At 26.6% G+C, this 12,498-nt stretch overlaps 1 long non-coding RNA gene across 1 annotated transcript in view; it reads right to left on the bottom strand.

Annotated features, from left to right (window-relative positions):
* The window catches only part of LOC122269916 (uncharacterized), an 85,534-nt gene that overhangs the window by 20,796 nt on the left and 52,240 nt on the right, over positions 1–12,498 (bottom strand). The window contains exon 3 of the long non-coding RNA XR_011638242.2: positions 1,146–1,294. This is a non-coding gene — a long non-coding RNA (uncharacterized LOC122269916). The remainder of the gene's footprint in view (positions 1–1,145; positions 1,295–12,498) is intronic.

Below are 12,498 nucleotides of genomic sequence, written 5' to 3'. Positions count from 1 at the left end.
TAAATATGGGATAAGTCAATTAAATTGCGCATTTTTATTCATTCAGTTTGTATTACTTGCCTGAAAACACAGTGAAAAGCTAATTTATTCTGAAACAATTCAAAGCTTTTTTATCAATTGAAAATGAAATAAATTATATCATTTCAGTCACTGAGCTTCATTCAAATTAGGAAACAAAGCCGAATAAAGATTATTAAAGCGAAAAGTTTTGCAACTGATTTCCAGATACGCCGTAAACTTTTAAAAGCCTTAGGTTACAAATGTGAGCTAACTTTATTGGACGATTCGACTGCATTATTTCTTGGTACTCCAAGTAAAGCTGTCAGAATCGAATGTATTTCCCATGACTCGAGAATTTAATTAGTTCTTTGCATTAGTATGAAAACTTTGTTGCTTAGTTTCTTTATGTAAAGCGGATCGATTACATTCCAGATCTTACTGTACCTTAATTCTTAATTTACTAATTAAATTCTCATGTATCTGAGATAAATGTATAAATCAAACTTTTCGATTAATTTTAGGATTTGGTGATAATCTGTTAGAAAATTAAATCTAAACGCGCATTATTATTAAAAAAGCTTTGAGTTATGTACAAAAAGAAAGTTGGAATTTAAAAGTGTAAAGATTATTTTTCTTTTTTCTACCAAACTTATTATTTTTTTTACATTAAAGCAAAAATGAAGAAAAAAGTATTTTTCCACATATAGTTATCTCAAAACGATGTTTCGATTTTACTGACATATGTATGCATCCTTTGCGTAACAGGCCATACGTGTTTTTTACAGTTTGTGTCCCCGTGTTTATGAATATTTGGGTATTAGGCATCCATTTATAAAAAATAAGCTTTTGTTTGAAAAACTTTTTTTCACTTTAAATTTCTAAAATCATCGATGCATACAAAGTGGATATTTTATCTTATAAAATTTTTGTTTTTAGATTATATACTTTTAATTAAAAATTACAAGAAAAATGAAATAAAACAAAGAGAAACTTATAAACAGTCAAAGTATTTACTTCATCATTAAGGAAAGTTCATCATTAATATTCATCATTAAATTCATCGTTCGTCATCATAAATTTTTTTAATTGAATTACTTTCTTTTAATATAATATTCATCATTAATAGAAAGTTACGAACATCTTACTTGGGTTCATAATCAATTCCTTTTCTTAGACGCAGCTGCTGAACAAGATGGTATCGTTTTTCAGTACATTGAACAGGATCTTAATACAAATAAGCTAATTGCAAGTAGGATCTATGTTCTAAGTAAGATACGTCAGCTTCAATGATTTTCTATAAACGAAATTGAGAAAACGATGCGGAGTTTATTTTCAAAACATTTTGGGCAACATTATAAGACTTGAATTGGACGAAAAATGCAAAAAGAAAAAAACATATATTATGGAAGACAAGAAAGTAATAAAAAAAGTAATATACGGAATAACTTTTAATTCAATCATCGGATTTTAACTTAATATGCTACAATCATCATTAATCATGATATTTGCATAAGATATCTTATTATTGATGTCTGCTAATTTAGCACTAATAAATACTTATAAAATCAGTGTTTAAACGCGTTGTCTTATAATAAACATGGATACAGTGTTGAGATAAAGATAGTCGATAATCGTGGTTTTTTATGGTTAACTGTATGAAATGTGTTATTTTCCATATTTTAACTTCTGTTTTCCATTATTGTTTTAGATGCCCGTATCGCCCCGATATTAGGGAGAGACAGTCACTTGTTAGTTTAATTCATTTTTTTTTCAAAAAATTTGTTCTCAATATTAGTTTATTTTTTGTTCAAAATATGTTGAGTACATGTATGAAAGCTTAAAGTATGCATAAAACATTTTTTGCATCTCTATTCATAGTACTTTTATTTCGATTTGATAAAACTATGGCCATCAGTCCTACACTTATCTTATATAATAAATATCATCAAAATATTTTTTTCTAAGTGATTAAAAAAAATTAAATAATTTAGGAGCTTTAAAAGTATTTCTACTTCAACTAGGGTCAAAATTAATCACTCTGCTAGAGAAAAAAAAACTTTCGAAGATATCATTTAATCATTTTTTATTAATTTCTTTTATATAAATTTGAGTAATTTGCATGAAGAACGAAGTTTTTGAAACCCCTCTGTAATGAGCTGCATGACATCATTATTCATTTCCATAACTAATTACGCTATTTTCTTTTAGGCTTATACACTTTGTCGGAAGTGTAGAAACTTGCTATTAAAAAGATAGATAAGTAATTACAAAGATTTATGGTACAAATTAATTTAATTCAGATATTTTACATTTGGGATTTTATAATTGATACTGATTAAAAAGAGTAAGAAATGAATAATTGAATAGAAAATTCTAAATGGGTTACTGTTTCCACACCAACAGAAAATCAATGTTAATCAATCATTCCAGTGGTACTTTAAGTAAGATATGGTACTTTAAATTGTTGCACTTAATTTTGAGTAATTTGAGACATTGTTACTAAATATTAGCAGGAGTTTAATAGATAATCGTTTCTCTCAGAAGGAAAAAAGCACGAGGCACATTAACTTTTTTTTGGTTAGTTATTACAATAATAATTATCTTTTAAAAATTCGATTTTGGTAGAGCCTCTAGACCAAATCATCTCCAAAAAAAAAAAAAAAAAAAAACAACAGTATCTCTGAAATTAATAAAAAATATACGAATTAATTAAAAAATCATGATAACGTAAAAGGGTTTTAGAGGTACACAGTAAAAAATTCCGGATTGCAGTAAAATTTTACGGAACAAAAATCCGATATACCGTAATTTTTGTGCTGTAATATTTACAGTAAAATCATTGAAACACTGCAATGAAATAAATATTACTGTAAAAATTATGGTAGAAAATTTACGGGTAAAAAACATTTACGGTAAAATTGACTTTACGGATGATAGAACTTAGGGTGCTAGAACTTTATACCATAATTTGAGGCATTGATACTATAAATCAACGAAGAGTTTAAAAAGTAGACGCTTCTCGGGAAGAAAAAGCGCAAGCAAAAAAAAACTTTTTTACAGAAAATAGTTAATAAGTACAATAATAATTATCTTTTTATAAATTCGATTTTGGTAGTCTCTAGACTAAATCATTTCTTGAAAAAATAACATAATCTTTGAAGTTAATATATAAATTAATTAAGAAATTAATAAAAAAGTCTAAGTTTTTTAGAGGTACATTGTAAAATATTCCGGATCAAATTACAATAAAATTTATCGAACAAAAAGTCTGATACACCATAATTTTTGCTTAGTAATATTTACTGTAAAATAACTGAATCACTGTAATTGAATAAATATTGCTGTAAAAATTGTGGTAAAAATAGATTTATTGTAAGAGGGACTTCACTAGTAATGCACCCTGGGTGCTAATACTTTTTACTGTAATTTGATCCGGAAGTTTTTAGAAAGTAGAAGTATAGAGTTACAAAATTTTTACACATCTTTATTATAACACAATCGTTAGTATAATTTTTTTAAAAAAAATTTTTGTGCTTCATGACGTATTCTGCTCTGACGCATTCTAGAATTTTTTTATTTTAAAATTTTTGGAATTTTCTATCCCTATCAATGTAAGTTTTTTTGAAAACATTAATTTCATTTCTTTAAAAAAACACTGTCATTATATATTTTTTTTAAGTTCGTAGTTCTCCAACGTGACATCACAGTGATTTAACTAAAAGATGAAACATTTAAAAACTCATTCTGATTTTCCATAAATGCTCAGAGCAAGAGAAAGAAATATTACTTTTTTTAGGATAAACTAATTTACAGTTTTGTGATAGGGTTTGAATGAGGTCATACCATTTTGCATTGTTTTTTAAAATAAGAAAATATTCCTGTCTTGTTTTTTTTTCTTTTGACACTCAAACTCGTTTTTTTTATTCAGAAATTTGTCACAGTCATTTTTCTAATGATCCATCTTCTAACGATGTTAAAATTTACAATTAAAAGCGTATTTATTGTGGTTTCCATAAGAAATTGTAATTATAAGTGAAGTAATTATTATTTAATACAATTAAAAATACATTTTTAATTTACAATTTATTGCATGTGAAAACAAATATGATAATAAAATCAATGCATTGCAAAACATACTACACATTTTTGCACATACTATTACTCATATTTCTTGTATTTAAAGACAGTGTATTTAAGCAGAGTAATATAATTGAAATAAAGGCTTTAAACATATCTATATCTATATCTATGAAAATCTATATCTTTAAATATATCTATATCTATGAAAAATCATTCTTTTAGATGATATATTGCATCGTTGTAAAGATAATAGTTTAAAAAAATAATCTGCAATATATTTTCAGAACTCCTAATATTTTATTGTTTACTTTTGTGTTTGAATGGGTTTTGAAATGAAAGAAAGACCTCCTTTAAATTTTATTTAAAATGCAGTTTTTACCAATTTTAATATCTAAAAACTCTTTATGAAACACTTAAGTTAATAAAAAAATAAAAACTTTAAATAAATTGTTACTTTATATTATATTATATTATATTATATTATATTATATTATATTATATTATACTATACTATACTATACTATACTATACTATACTATACTATACTATACTATACTATATTATATTATATTATATTACATTACATTACATTACATTACATTACATTATATTATATTATATTATATTATATTATATTACATTACATTACATTACATTACATTACATTACATTATATTATATTATATTATTATATATTATATTATATTATATTATATTATATTATATTATATTATATTATATTATATTATATTATATTACATTACTTATTTTACATTATATTACTTAATATTGAATAATATTAACAATATTTATTTCTGAACAATATTTAAATATTAATTAATTATCCTTTTTAAATATTAGTGCTTAAAATAAGAAAAAGGCTTAACTACCAAAAAAGGTATAGAATAAAAAGTTGCATTGATAAAGGAAAGTTCCCTAAAAAAATGAAGCAAAGCTTCCAAAACAACAATAGCTTATTTATGCATGTTTAAGAACGAGCTGAGATTCCTGAAAATAAAATTTGCTCACTTTTTTGTGAAAATAAAATTAAAAAAAAACGCTTCGCTATATAATTTCTTCTTATGTCAATTCATATCTGTCAGCAGCATTTAACTAGTATAAGCGAAGAAAGCGTTGCCCAAAACTAGCTTTCGGTGCACAAAGTTAAAAAAAAAAAGATTTGAGTTGAATAGTTTTAGCAATGCGTTTTTATGAAACATTGAGAGTCTACTAAAAGCAATAAAGAATATTTCCACGTAAAATAAAACTGCTACGAATATTATTATTTTTTTTAATTTCTTTTTCACATCATCTAACCTTTTTCTGTGCTATCATTATGCCTCCTTGCATACATATTCAGCGAACTTAAGCAGAATAATTGATGAACATGGAAAGGATGAAATAGACTAAATGCATATTACATGTCCCGTGGTTATTATTTTATTGTACGTACAATAAAAACAAACCATGTATGTACTTGTATTTTCCTACTATGACAAAGCTAGAAATTCCGTACCTCATTAATTTATTGGCTAAAAAACTATATTGATCAGAGAAGTCAATATATCCTAAGCCTTTCTTAAAATAATCAAAATGCAGATTTGATAAGTTTTTTCTGATTGTTGATCAGGGAATATAAAGCTTAGGAATGTTTCAAATGTATTCGGTGAATAAATTAAATAATAAATTCAACGTGATTTAGATTAAGATCAGAGAACTAAAATAGAAGAAAGCATGATTATAGACTATGCCTCATTTATTTAATGGCTAAAAAAGGTATATTGATCTAAGAGGTCAATATATCTTTAACTTTTCCTGAAATAACCATCGTGCAGAAATGATTATGTTTCCTAATCTCTAATCAGGGATTAAAACGCTTTTAATGAGCTTGGTGAATTAAATAAAACAAAAGTACAATGCGATATGCTTTTCAGATTAATTCATAGGTCTAGCTTCGTATCGTAGAACTTGCTGAAGAAACCCAATGCTCTTTAGTTTATTAGATAAGTACATAAAAAATCTGCTTTATTTTTTCTTCATTAAAAACCGACTAATGCACTTAATGCTATGAGCAATGCGCCTATACCATCATATATTGAGGCATGAACTTTTAATTATTAAGTATATTGTAAGAATAACGGATAAAAAAATTCTGTTAAAATTTCCGTACCACATATGGTTATGTCATTTCTAGTAAAGAAAATCATTATTCTGGTTATAGAAATCAAAATATACGATATTTAAACCATTAATTTGATAATTTTTTACCTACATATGATAACGTTTTACCGAGAATTCAGGTTTGATAAATTATAGCTCTTATTACCACACATGAAATAAAAAATACAAAACTGAAAATTAAATCAAGCCATAACTATGTATTAACCATGTAATTACCATGTACAAACCATATATTAACCATGTATTAATTAAACCATGTTCTAAGCCGTATTCTAAGCCATGTAATTAAGCCACGTATCATGATAAAATTACCAAATTTTACCTCACATACTAAATTTTATCACATATTATAGAAACATATTTTATTGTTAATTTTATCAAAATCATTACCAATCACTTCGCCAAAATCACTTCGACAAAACTACCAAGCTTTTTGGTGTTTTCATAGAGCAAGATAAACGGTAAATTTGACCATATTTTGGTAGTTTTGACCATACTTTTCTTCTTTCTCAGTGAAAATTAGAAATACATAAAAAGTGACTTAATGTTTAATTTTTAAATTTTATTGATTTGTAAGAGATAAAATAGCATTTAGTGATAAACTCGTTTCCATTTTTAAATAAATTACAATAAGTCGTAACTTACCGAAAGATAAGATTGTACTAGTAGAAGAAGAGAAAAAATGATCAAAAATATAACAGCTTTAAGATTGTTATTAGATCACAGCTTAATGTATAACTTCGAATTTGTTGAAAAAGAGAGATACTTCCGATGCAAAAGAAATGTTTATATACGAAGTGTAATTTCGGTGACACAGAGTAAGTACAGTTATTTCTCAAAAATTATTTAGCAATCCCAGTTAATATTTTTTAATAATTTTGTTCGAAAAACGCACAAGAAATGATTTTCTATAGATACTTCTAATTTAATAGAAATTATTATAGTATTTTTTAGTATTTTTTTTTCATATATGAAAACTTTAGATTTTTCTTTGGAAGATAAGATATTGAAAACTTATTGCTGCAGGAAAGTAATGAATTATATTTTGTCTGAAAATTTATAATTCTTTTTATTTGAAGCTTTATTTTATTTATCATCTAAATAAGACCAAATTTATTGCTTCAAAAACTGCAACATGACAAATAAACAAAAAAAAAATATGGAATTATAAGACAGAAAAATGTTAGAATCAGACTTCTCCATGATTTTAAATAAATATCAGGGAATAAAAGATAAAAAACAATAGGTTTCGCTTTTCTGCAAGAAAAAAAAACTTGAAACTTAAATTTGAAAAGTATTATGTTGTTAGATAAACTTGAAATAAAATAACACTTTAGAAGCATTTATAATAAAAGGGATAAGTTTTTATCAAATATTTCAGCGAATCTTTGAAATTTTCAAACCTTCAAACAAAGATATAGGCTACATGGGCCTTACCAGATAAATTATAAATTTTGCGTTCTGAAAATTTTTTTGTCTCGATCTCATCTTCTCGCTCTCACTTAATTGTTAGGAAGGGATATATACATCGATTAAAAATTTTGATTTTGAAAGAAACTGAAATGTATCATTTTGGCACAAATTTAGTAATTTATATGCTACTTTTATAATTAAAAAAATGCCATAGTTAATACTTATACTTAAAAAAATTCTGTTCTCACTTTATACTATAAATTTAACACACAATTAGTTTGTAAGTAAACAGATGAAAATTAAAGTAAATTTCATGTTCGACGAGGTAACGTGATTTCAGACCATTATGATCACGCGTTACTATTATGGTTCAAAGTTGCAGCGCACAAAAAAGAATCCAGTATCTAAAATATAAACTGAAATGTATCCTTTTGGCCTCAAATTTAAAATTTTTATGATACTTTGATAGTTGAAAAATTTTCCTACAGATTATAAATGTGGTACACAATTAATTTATAAGTAAATAGATATTTTTTAAAATTTTAAAACAGTATGCGTTGAGGTGTAACGTGATTCAAAACAGCTATAATCTACCGTTAAATTTTGTAATTTCGATGCTACCTTTATGTTTAAAGGAATTCTCTCACTCATAAATGTGACAAACAATTAGTTTGTAAGTAAGTAGATATTTTTAAAAATATTGAAAAAATACGTGTTTAGAGAAATGCCGAGGTTTCAGACAACTATGATCCAGCGTTACAACCATGATCCATTATTGATGCATGCACGAAAAAGAATCTAATGTCTAAAAAAACTGTCTTCTAACGAGTTATTTAAGATTAATAGATTCATGAAGAAACACAACGGTAATTCGTATGCTATTTTATTGCCATTTTCCCACATTTTCTGTCCATTAATCAAGTGTCAGTTTGGTTATTTATTTTGGGTTATTATTTATTTAGCGATAAAACTTAATGTTTCATCGCTACCAGGCTCAAACTATGCACGATTCAGTTTTCAATTATTGTGAATAATGTGTACTTTTTTCCGAAATTAATGATTGTACAATTTCATTTGCATTTTTATTAAAAAAAAAAATTTCTTCAAGTAATAAAACTTATGCTATTTTTTATAACATTTTTTAACAACATTTAACAGCATTTTTTTCATTTTTTGTATTTTTATTAGATTTGCTAACGTGAATATCAACCATTGATCCATAATAAAAGGAGTCAAAAATCATAAAAGTATTAGCTTTTAAATTTTGTTCTTTCGAGTAAATGATTTTAAAGAAGTGAATAAATAATTTTTATTATGTCAAGCTTCATAGTTTTTGCGTTTTATTTCGCGTTAAATGCTTCACTATCCACCGATATATCGAAATATTTGTTTGTATAAGATTATTAAAAAACTTTCAAGAATCATCGTTGGATGTTACAACTATAGTAATAGGTTTATAAATATAGTGCTGCGCTTAGGTAATTATCTAGCCAAACGCACACAATACACTTTTTTTTATATTTCCTCGTTTTAATTTTCCATCCTGTTATTTTTCTATCAAGTTTAGTTTTTTAAACTATTTGATTTCATCACATTGAATGTTTAGTAACGTTTGTGTTTGCAGTTTTTGAATTGGTTCCTCTCTTGTGGAAGTAAGCAGTACATTTAATCAACCCCGAATCATCTTTCCTTTTATTTCATTACATTTTGCTCTCTCTCTTACCTAAATTGGGATCTTGCTCTCAAAATTGGTTTTTAAAAGTACGTGAGTAGGCTGCCAAAATTGAAAAAAATCAATATTTAGCTAAACTGAGTTAAAGCACTTAAGTTGTTTAATTGCCTATCATCTTTTGAGAAAAATTATAAAGCATAGCCATTAGCACTATTCGCACGCTTTGTACATTGACTTGAGCTCTTTTTTTCTCAAAAGGGCAAGAAACAATATAAAGATTCAAGCGCATAAACACAAATTTTCCAACTGAGGCAAGGTGGCTCAGTATATAGAGCGATCGCCTCCCAATGCGGTGACACACTTTCGAATGCCAGAGGAGGCTGGTTGATACGAATTCTGCTCCCGGCTAGCACTGACCGCAGTGCTGACGTAAAATATCCATACTGGTAGACGGATCATAGGTTAGAGTACCCTTACTGTCGGGCAAAACGTGGGAGGTTTACGCGGTTTCTCCCTCCATGTAATGCAAATGTGGGTTAGTTCCATAAAAAGTCTTCCACGAAGGCTAGTTTGTCCCAATGCTTGATCGATGATTTCAAAATTGTAAGTTGGATTCAAAATTACAAGACTTAAACTCATAACACTGACTGTTCAACGCTGATTATGAAATTAAATAATATTTTTCCAATTAATGACTTGGTCACTTTTTGCTGCATAACTATGATTTTATTTCTTACATTCAGTTTGCGTTATAACTTATATGTTTAGAGAAATCTATAGTCTTTAGTGCTTTTATTAACTAGTTTAATCAATTAACTAATTATAAATAAGAAATTGATAGTTACATTAAATAAATATTAAAGGTAGCTTACATCTCAGTTTCTGATTTTTTTTCTAGGTATTAACTATAAGAGATGTTTTTAAACTCTCTTTTTTAAACAAACAATATATAAAACGCTCTCAGTCACAGCATATAAATTCTGAAAATTTATCCTGAAAAATGGATAAATTAAATTGGAATAAAATAAATTCGAAAGAAAACTGCGGCAAAAAATATCTATCATTAATAACCTGAGAATCATGATTGAGGTTATGACATTAAATTTGAAAACGCTCATATCTGACATACCTAAAAAGAAAGGCGCCCAATAGGCATATTTTTATTTTCTCAATTATTTTCCATTTCAATATTAGTCTTCAAAACAAATACTTACAGCCTTCAAGGAATAAAAATTACAAATTTTGAAAAATTCTAACAACTGTCATAGTCATTAAAACTTTAATGAGGTGAAGACGAAAAAAATGGAACATTTACAATCACGTTGACAAGCAATTAAAGATCATTCCAAAATGAATACCCGAATAACAAATCGAACAAAAATATTTTTTCCCCATAAAATGATGTGATTCGGAATACTCCCCCCCCCATTTCCTGCGATTTTCTGATAACAATGTTTTTGTAATTTGGAAAACGTTCCAATTAACGAAAAGTCCTAATCTCAAACACAGAACTGTAATGATTTCAAATTATTTTTGTTTCCGAACTATGATGTGTTTTTTAAGACTAATCTGCCCATGCTTTTAGACAATCCCCGCATATGGTAATAGCTTTTCCTCCATAATGACATGGGATGTTTCACGTATCGATCTTTGCACCATTTAATTTCTCTCACTCTCTAATGACCAACGAATTCTGGACCAAATATATCCATTATCAAATACAATGAATAACGGACAGTCTTTTACCAGAGTTTGTGATAAACGCACTGACGAGAACTAATGCATTCGAAGAGAATTAGCGATGTGAAATGGAGATGAAACGATCCGAATGATTCATTGTTCCCGCCTTTGGGAAATATATTATTAAAATTACAAGCTACGTCTGGAAAATATCGTGATATATGAGTTTTAAAACACTCAAGCGAGCTTAATTTCCATAGGATCATATCTTATAAATGAAGGGTTAATTTGGGAAGTCAAGTAAATGTTTTTCTTAAAATATTAATTATTAATAATTTATATATTTCATATCTAAATCCACACTATTTTTTATGAAAGTTGTGTAATAAATAAAATAGCTTTTTTGTGTTTTAAATTTATGCGAAATTGGCTTTTCCTCTGATGGCTCTTATTAAATATAAATTTAATATAATAAGAGATTTTGTGTCAAAAAGCAAACCTTTAATTATTCGCATGCTTATTGTATTTTTAGAAAATGTATTTAAAATTTATATTATACTATATCAATATTCAGCAAATAAATTTATTTAGAGTCCTTATATCTTCTAAGAGAGTAATGACTAGCATCTTCAAAATTGCCAGCAAGATAGGGGTTGTGACAGGAATAATAGCGGAATCAGTTGAAACTTTTGGCAAACTTTCTTCCATTAATACTGCTTGCTGCATTTTTCTTACCAGTTAAGAGACACGCAATTATACCAAAGTTGCACAAATTATTGATTAACCGGTTTTGATCTTTAAATAAGAAATATAATTTCAGTTTCAGTTCTCTTGCGAAATTTTCCGCTAAATATTATATCTAATCATGAAAAGGAATGTTTTTTTAGAAAATAAACGGTTTTTTTAAACATATAATGACATAAAAAATTTGCGAAAACCCCGAAACAAACTATTTTCTTTTTATGAGACTTAAATATTTTCCATAGTATAAGGTTATTTAACTCTAAATTTAAGATTATTATTAATACTACGAACAGTTGAGAATAACTTTAAAACAAAAAAAAATTATGCATATTTATAATTTTGGATAAAAAAGCCTTATGTTAACTCCACGTGGAAATTTTGTTTTATTTTATTTTGTTTAATTTTTAGAACTAAACCAACTACTAACTTAATGTCGTAACTCTCTCAACTACATCTAAACATAGGTACTTTAGTTTTATTAAATTATAATATATTTCTTATTAGGTTAATGAAAATGTTTCTTCTTGTAGCTCAATATGTGTCGATTTGAAACATCCTATTAATATCTATTTGAAACAACCTTTTCTTCACATTATGTCCGTACACATTGTGCACATTATAGCCGAAATGACAAGTTTGTCAAACTCATGACCGGTAGAACGGGGGTTCGATTCCCAGCATTAACACCATAATATTTATTTCATTCCCTTCAACAAATGAAGAGTTTC

Source organism: Parasteatoda tepidariorum, chromosome 11 (assembly GCF_982258835.1).
Source record: "Parasteatoda tepidariorum strain Cologne lab strain chromosome 11, Ptep-v5.0, whole genome shotgun sequence".
Classification (NCBI taxonomy): Eukaryota; Metazoa; Arthropoda; class Arachnida; order Araneae; family Theridiidae; genus Parasteatoda; species Parasteatoda tepidariorum.
Note: the sequence above shows the minus strand (reverse complement) of the source record. Positions and strands in the feature narration are given on the sequence as shown.